The sequence below is a fragment of the Anneissia japonica genome, unplaced genomic scaffold (genome assembly GCF_011630105.1).
Source record: "Anneissia japonica isolate Jap-2015-1 unplaced genomic scaffold, ASM1163010v1 scaffold24_len2511860_cov200, whole genome shotgun sequence".
Lineage (NCBI taxonomy): Eukaryota > Metazoa > Echinodermata > Crinoidea > Comatulida > Comatulidae > Anneissia > Anneissia japonica.
The window spans coordinates 539,206-547,484 of record NW_022730786.1 but is presented as its reverse complement, the minus strand read 5'-3'; the positions used below and the strand labels follow the sequence as shown (position 1 = coordinate 547,484).

Here is an 8,279-nt window from a genome sequence, read left to right as displayed (position 1 = left end):
GTGTAATAGCATACACACACACATGCATTTGTGGGACAACAGGTGCTTGTAAAACGAGCACATATTCCCAACACTTTCTGATTGGTCAGATGTTAAGTTTGTTTGACACGCAGGAAAATTGTTGTCTCCAAAGCAAGTTTATTTTCTAATTACATCAATTGATGCATCTCTGTTGTCAGGGATGTCATAGTAGACCTCATACAAAGAGGAATCCAAATGTTATAGGTAATTTAGTAGTTTTCAAAGGTTACATAAATGTTCACTGCCGATTCGTCCATTGACCAAAGTAACTCTAACAATCATTAAATATATAAAAGTAAAAAATGTTACAAATCTATACACAGTATATAAATGTTTTTTTATACTTTTTTTAAGAACCAGTACAATTTTGCTCAGGCTCAGTGTTCTTATTTTTTTTTCCAATTTCAGGCTAATAATGTTCTGTTGTATTGTTCTTATTTTACACTATACCGTACAATCAGTGACCTCTCTTGGGGATTGTATGAGAACGGCTGGTTTGTGGGGGAAATTTCAGCATCAGTTTAGCCGAGTATTTTGTTACATTCCCCTGGAAAGGGGGCCCCCCATCAACAAGAAAACATCACTCTAGGGTGCATCGCCCTACAAAATTTTTGTTTTTTATAAGCCCTAAAATAACCTCTGAGGTGTTTTGGGCAAATCAATTATTTATTTTTGTTTCTTTCCAAAAGTGGGGGGGGGGGGGGGCGCCACAGTTTCTTTCCAAAAGGGGGGGGGGGGGGGAGCGCCACAGCCGGCCCAGCCCCACAGAACTTGTGACTAGCCTGATTTGTTGGCTTACTTAGGTTTTTTTCATAAGAACCTTGTTTGATATCTTACTTCAGCAATTTGTTATTTTTTTAAGCAATTTCAGCCTGGGCTCTTATAAAATGTGTTCTTATAAAAAAAAATAACTCAATTTGTTATTTTTTAAGCAATTTCAGCCTGTGTACTTATAAAATGTGTTCTTAAAAAAAACAACTCAATTTGTTATTTTTTTAAGCAATTTCGGCCTGTGTTCTTATAAAATGTGTTCTTACAACAAAAAAAAGTGTACTAAATTGTTTAGGTGATTATAAAAGTGGTGGCAAGGCCTGAACCCTGTTAGCTGTACCTAGCAAACAGGCCTATTATTTCTGATAATTCAAAACAGTCTTCTAATGTCTCAAAATATGTTTATCATTGTTTAGATACAATTCGTTTGGCTGTATCAATGTTTAGCATGTTGTTCTAAACCTAGAGAGTATGTCTACGTCATTTCCATCATTTCCGGTAAAAAATAGTCTTAAATACATGTGAAAACACTGTTATCACAGCATATCTTTATCATTGTTTATGAAGTCTATTAGTTCAGTTGTATTTTGGATATTGATATGACGACTAAAGCTAATATGTAATAGAGTCATATCCATGTGACTTTTGGGGTTTTGATTATAATAAATTTTATATATAGTACTGGGAACTTTGTTATATAACAAAAAAATAAATAATAATTTTAAAAAAATATCAAAATCATCCCAATTCTTTATTCCATTCTTTTTTCCTTTGAACATTTTGATCATTTTTTTGGTGCAATTTTTTGGCATCTTGAAATTTCTCTTATTAATATTTGGTATTTTTGCATTTATTATTATTATTATTATTATTATTTATATGGCTAAATTAGCAGTATTAACATGTATAATTAGATCATAATGCTTCATCTACAAATTCTAATGACAATCTCTGGTGATACATGAATGTTTTTATATACATACTGAACAAAATTGATTAATTTCTTATTTTGCAGCAAAGTGTAAATCAACTAATATTAGCCAAATGAGACATCAGTAATAATTGTTCTTTTTCAGTAGCTAGTTATGGTCTATTCATTTCTTAAAGCAGCGGTTACACTACTCATTTCATGTAACCCTATAATCGTACAAACAATCGCATACCCATTTGCATGTACAAACAATAACCAGGTTGGAAACTCAAGCATTGCCAATTAAAGCATAGTTTTTCCAGGATGTTTACACTTTTAAAAGGAATAAAGGGATGAAAATATTGATTGTAATGAACACTGTTATTAATATTAGTTGTGAATGTAAAAATGTATACATGTGTGTATAATGATTTCGATTCGAATACTAACTGGTAGTATCGATATCGATTGAGAATTATATATATCTTCCAGTATCTTCTTTCTATTTATAATTTATTGATTAGGCTAACAATGATGGTTATTCTTGATCAGTATCATAACCAGGCAACCGGGTTCACTGAAATATCTGTCAATTATATTTTCATTCTGTTTAGTTCTTAGTACAGATGATAAAAAATTGCACATTAGATTATTAGTATTAATTAATCAAATACTGTATATAATTGATATTATCATGGGTCAGCCAAAATAGTAAAGTTTTTTTTTTACTTACAAGACAACTTAGTATTTTTAAATTTTGAACAACTTCCTTTGAGTAACACCAGTATGCTCAACATATTAGTATTTTTAACATTCATAAATCCCCCAAAACCGACAGAAACAAGTTCGAGTGAGGAGGATAATTCTGTTCTTGGATATGTGGCATTTGAAAATAGCCCTACTTGTATTATCTATATTATTTATTTAGTTTAGGAGTTAATCATTCAATCAACAGGAGATTTCTATAGCGCCATTATCGACAGCAGATTAAAATGTTCACTGGCGCAGTAATGTTGACATTTCTTAAAGTACACAGAATGAGATTATTAATACTGAGATTCTAGATTTGATTAGTTTGCAGGCATCAGACTTTCTGTTCTGAAAACTCCTCACCATAGGGCCTGCGGCATTCTCCCCTAGAATTTTTTCCCCTAAATTCCCCCAAAAAATTCCTTCTCTGCCATTTTAGTGTAGTACTCTTACAACTCAAAAATCTTTTAAATACTGTATCTTTATTTTTATGAAGAACAAATCAATTTGTGGGACAGAGGCAAGGCAGCGAGCACATCCAGTGTTAGCTCAACTAGTTTGACCGAGAAAATATGAAAGTATATGCTATGCTATATTAGCTGCTGAATATTAAAGCAGTAACAGTAAAGTCTAAAATTTTCTTTTTATTAAAGGTGTTATAATGAAATTCCAAATAAGGTCATATAGATAGATACGTTGAACAACATGAATGCATACCAATTTCAAGTACAGTACAGTAATTTAATTTGAGTGTCCTTTTAGTGATTTAATCTTGTCACACTGAAGATTAGTGGGATTACATGGGAGTAGTGAAGGTTATGATTGACGGTCCGAGACATTCTTTGATCATGAAGTGAGGTTGAATGTTTGTTGAATAGACTAGACCACAATTGAGGGATGCTGGCCACAAGTGACATCATCTGGGATAATCATGGTATAACAAATAACAATTTAACAAGTAAAGCAACCTTTGAGTCCATTCATATTCTGTATACGCCTACAGTATAATAATCCTTATTGGGTCTAATCCTAAAAAGGTTTAAATCTTCTGTAATGAGCTAAAAAAAATAAAATATAATTCATTATATGAATTGCTCTTGCATATCAAAATAATAAACTTTCAATTAATATTTAGAATGATCAGAAGGGAAGGTGTTAAACGGTACATATTGTAATATATTCTAACAAGGACATTTTTTAAGACGCGAGTTTGGGTGAAAAAATATCATAGGAATGATGCTCAGTACATTCCCAAATACTAGCGAGTGATTCGGGTGGGAATCGCACCCACGACCTCCAAGTAACTAGCCTGATGTCTTAACCACTAGACCACTGAGCTTGCGCTTGGTGGCTAGGATGAATCCAATCCCCAAATAGCAGTGAGTACTGCAAGTGCTAATAAGATGTGAGTTTGCATCAGGAAAATATCGTAGGAGTGATGTTTTGCCTACCTGACGTGTTATTTTAGGAAGGAAATTTTTTATAGTTTAGAGAACTTTAACTTGTGTTTAGAAATACTTTAACTGTGGTTGAAAAAGTTTCAGACTTCACATTCCCTTCCCCTATATTTTCCCCTTCCTCCTACAATTTTTTTTATCCACCTCCAAAAAGAAAAACAATCTCCCAGTTTTTGTCATAAATGAAAACCTCTGTGTAAAATCAATATTTTTTTCTCTGGAGTTTTTTTTTGTATTTTTATTCCATAAATGATTATAATGAGCTAAACAATATTTCATGAAGTTGCATCATAAATTTTGGACTAATAATTAATATATTGTATATAGCTGTCTCTCCTTCTTCAAACTTATATAGTTATAATTAGAATGCATAAACAGGAAGAATAATTAAGGAAGTGCAGTATTGTGCAATATAATTCACTATTATATTATAAGTCCTTTAATTAATGAGGCTATGTGAGGTTATCAGCAAATCAAGCGTTTAAGTTCACAGGTGATTAGTGTGACATTCAAGGTTAATTAGTCTGTGCCCTTCCTAGCTGGCATCATCATCTTAATTGTATACCAGCTGTAAGACCATTGTACAGTGATGAATAATTCATCTTACATCCTCTTTAGACTTTGCTCAGTTAAGTGCAACGACGTCAAACAAATGTTTCAATATAGTACATGTACTTTGATCTCGTCCGGCTCAAATTTAAAGATCTTAATTCATACCAAAGATTCAATACTTTTAAATAATTTAATGTTTTCTAAAGGAAATCCATGGGGTATACCTTATTACCCTCATGTTTATAATGAGTTAATCTGAACAGAATTTAATTTTAAGTGCTTATTATCAAGTACCGCAAATGATTGGATAAGCACCTCTCTTGGATTAAATAAACACCTCTGTCCAATAAGCACTGTACCTAACAAGATTATTTTTGCTAAGCGTGAATCTCAAACACTGTGGGCAACACTGCACATTTTATATAATATATATATATATATAATATAGATATCCAAATAAATATAGAGTTGCTGCATAGACAGATTTGTATATATAAAATAAGAAGTCAAACAAAGTTCTGTATCTGTCTCATAATAGAATATTTATTGCACTAGTACTTTCGACATGTATATGTATACAAAATAAAATATTAATGTTATATTAATATGTAGCATGAGGCGCATGAGGTAATAATATTACAGGCAACAATGTTAACAGACAAGGAAATATTTTGTTGAATTTTCACTTTAAATAAATTATTCTTATTTCATGAGCAGACTAGATTAGTAAATAATAATAACGTGTACAGTGGCGGCACCAACAAAGTGAGAGGGGGGAGGTGGGTTATGTTTGAAAAGAGGACACCTGTCAGCCTAAAAAAAATATAGGAGTATTTTTGGTGCGAATGACACCAAGGATAACCCACTAAGTCCAAAGACTTGTTTCCATGGGGTCCTTCTGGTGGTGAATTGGGCAGTACACCAGGAGAAAATCTTTTCAGAAGAGTGTAGTGCGTTATTCAATGTGCACATGGGCCTTAATGCAAACGGGACCAACGGCTTAAACGTTTCATCCGAAAGGCAGTGCACTATCGTAATTCCAGGCATATGCTTTAAAATGGCACAACATTTTCCAGTTTTCATAGGCATCAAAATGCTTTAGTCCCATCCCGCCAGGGGTTTTAGTATAGTCAAGCATATATATTCTACAGACCACTGAATGTGAAGGAGATTTTTTGCAAATTATTGACCAGGCAGTTTCATACAATTTAAATATATATAAATATCACAATATATATGAAAAAAAGAGTCATTGTTTAGCAAATCAATACCTGGCACAGTTGACATCCATGAAGACCTATGTATAGTGACATATTACGAACCAGAATTGTTATTAATAACATCTCGTAAAATGCATCTATCGATTGTTTGCCTCGACTTGCACGCTAATTGTCATTTGGTTGCCTGGATGACTTCCGGGAGACAATACCGATCATTTCACTTCCTTCCGTTGACTTTCATCCCTGAATCGTTACTACTGCTCCAATTAGATAATCCATGTCTGGGTAAATTCTGTGAAATATCGGTGTTTGTTAATTAATCTTATGTCAATATGAGGTCGCAGAGCATGATAATCGTTTGTCATTACTACTACTTATAGCCACACTGTTACTATTTTTGGAACCAGCATTTGCTAGACAGAACTGAGTGTATTTTGTGAAGCCAGTTGTATAATTTTCTTATAGTACAATCCTAACATTTTTAAAAATCGTCTTTTATAATGGGTAAGATAACAAGGTGATAACTAATACTTTAAGCATTTTTTATGTGGTAGGGATGTTTCAACACTGAGTGTATTACATCATATATTTCCTTCATTTTGTTATTTATATAATTAGAAATTTAGCTAATATTGTAGAAATTTGTCCTTTCTCAACAAGACATATTATTTATTTATTTGAATTGCCATGGAAGGGAATTCTCCCATACCTCTTAAGTGAGGGTTAAATACAGTAAAATTATAATTTTGGAAATTGGAATTTACTATAACATTAATATTAGTGTAATATCTTTGCTGAAACTATAATCAAGGCTTTTCTTGAGTATATTTCCCACACAATTAAAATCGTAACGGTACTGGTTTGGTCTACAGGAACTCATGCTTTGTACAGGTCATTCAATTCATAGTAAAAGTCTTTTTATTGGAGAAAGCATACCTGTCGTTAGCCATAGTAGCCTAGGTCAGAACTAATTCCGACTATGTAAAATTGATTATAAGAGTAAAAAATATTAATCCAATTATTATTGTAGTGACACTATGTCCACGTTTTAATTATTGTTATTTATTTGTTAACGTTATTATATATATTATTTATATTTAATTTTAATGTATTGTTTAGTATGAATTACTACATCTGTGTTAAATTAATCTTATCTATTAAAATTGTAAATTTAGATAATATAGTACTATAGGCATAGCCGAGTCGAGGCCTAAACCTAGTGACTATATGTGTAGTGTATAAAATTATTAATAAAAAGTTTGAATAAATGCAAATTGTGAAAGAATAAAGGAAGGAAGAATAGGAAAGAGAGTTGGAGCAGCTGAAATATTTTCCGAAAATATACAATAATAGTCAATATGCCATTATTGCATTACGTTTTTGTAAAAATTTTTAGGTACAGCCTACACTTTTCATAATTTGACATCGAGCGCCATGACTGTTAAGTTTGACATAGAATTGCCCTTTAAGGTTTACATAAATATTAGGTTAAGCCTTGTTATAATGTGTAGGTTAAATAAATATTCTGTCTTGTTATTGATGTCATAAGAAAATAGGTTACCAGTAAGTCTTCTTATCGATATTGCATTTCCTGTTTCTAATTGTTGATATAGCACTCTCTATGATAAAATACTTTAATTACCATTCAACCACAATACAATAATAAGAGAAAGATTATTATTATCATGAGAGAAATTACTCTAATTGTAAATATACCATGGATATTTCTTTATAGATAAAATGTACATTTCAATGATATGCTGCAAATGTACAAATGTAAACATCAACGGATGAATGAATGCTCTTTAAGTGAAGCTCATACTACATGTGTTGCTGAGTATTAATCGACATTAAGTCACAGTGATCAATAATACTTGCCCTAACTAACATGTATGATTATAAAAAGCAAAAAGAAACTACCCTATCAGATGATACACAATTAATAGATGAATAATAAAATATGATTAATCCAGGGAGGTGTAAAATAAACTGTCGGAGATTTGTCTTTCTTCTGGTAGTGGTAGGCATTTTAAATGCGCCTCATCCTTCAGGTTATAAAGCGCAGTTCTTTTCCCTGGTCATTGGGTCTACATGCTGTAGTGTAGCTCTCCTAATCAGTGCAGGAGCAGGCAACCCCACCAGGTACTCATTTACATTAATTCTTGGGAAAGAAATGTTCCGATCAGTCACGACCATTAGAGAGGCTTGAACTGTCTGTTAGGAATGCTTAGGCTGTCCTACACAGACTTGGACACTTACCCTCACCCCACTCCCAGCACTCTCACTGTTTTTGGAGGCTATATCAGATTTTTGGGCTACCTAGGTAACATGCTAATACAATAGAAACCCCCTGTTTTTGGATACCCCTATTAAGGACACTTTTTCAACCACAAAATGAATGAAAGTATATATTTTAACACTACCCTAACTCCTATTCCCGAATGTGTCCCCTTAATATGGGTTCTACTATATAGAGTACAACAGTCATGTCATCACAACACCAGGTGGCGCCCTTTGTTGTCAACCAGACGTTGGTTACCATTCATTACGCCTGAATGACTTCATAATCTTAATGGTTTTGAATAGGCTTTCTGGAAT

At 32.6% G+C, this 8,279-nt stretch overlaps 1 long non-coding RNA gene across 1 annotated transcript in view; it reads right to left on the bottom strand.

Moving 5' to 3' along the window:
• The window catches only part of LOC117115120, a 14,172-nt gene extending 8,199 nt beyond the window's left edge, over positions 1–5,973 (bottom strand). Inside the window, exon 1 of the long non-coding RNA XR_004446491.1 lies at positions 5,733–5,973. This is a non-coding gene — a long non-coding RNA (uncharacterized LOC117115120). The remainder of the gene's footprint in view (positions 1–5,732) is intronic.
• Positions 5,974–8,279: the final 2,306 nt, after the last annotated feature.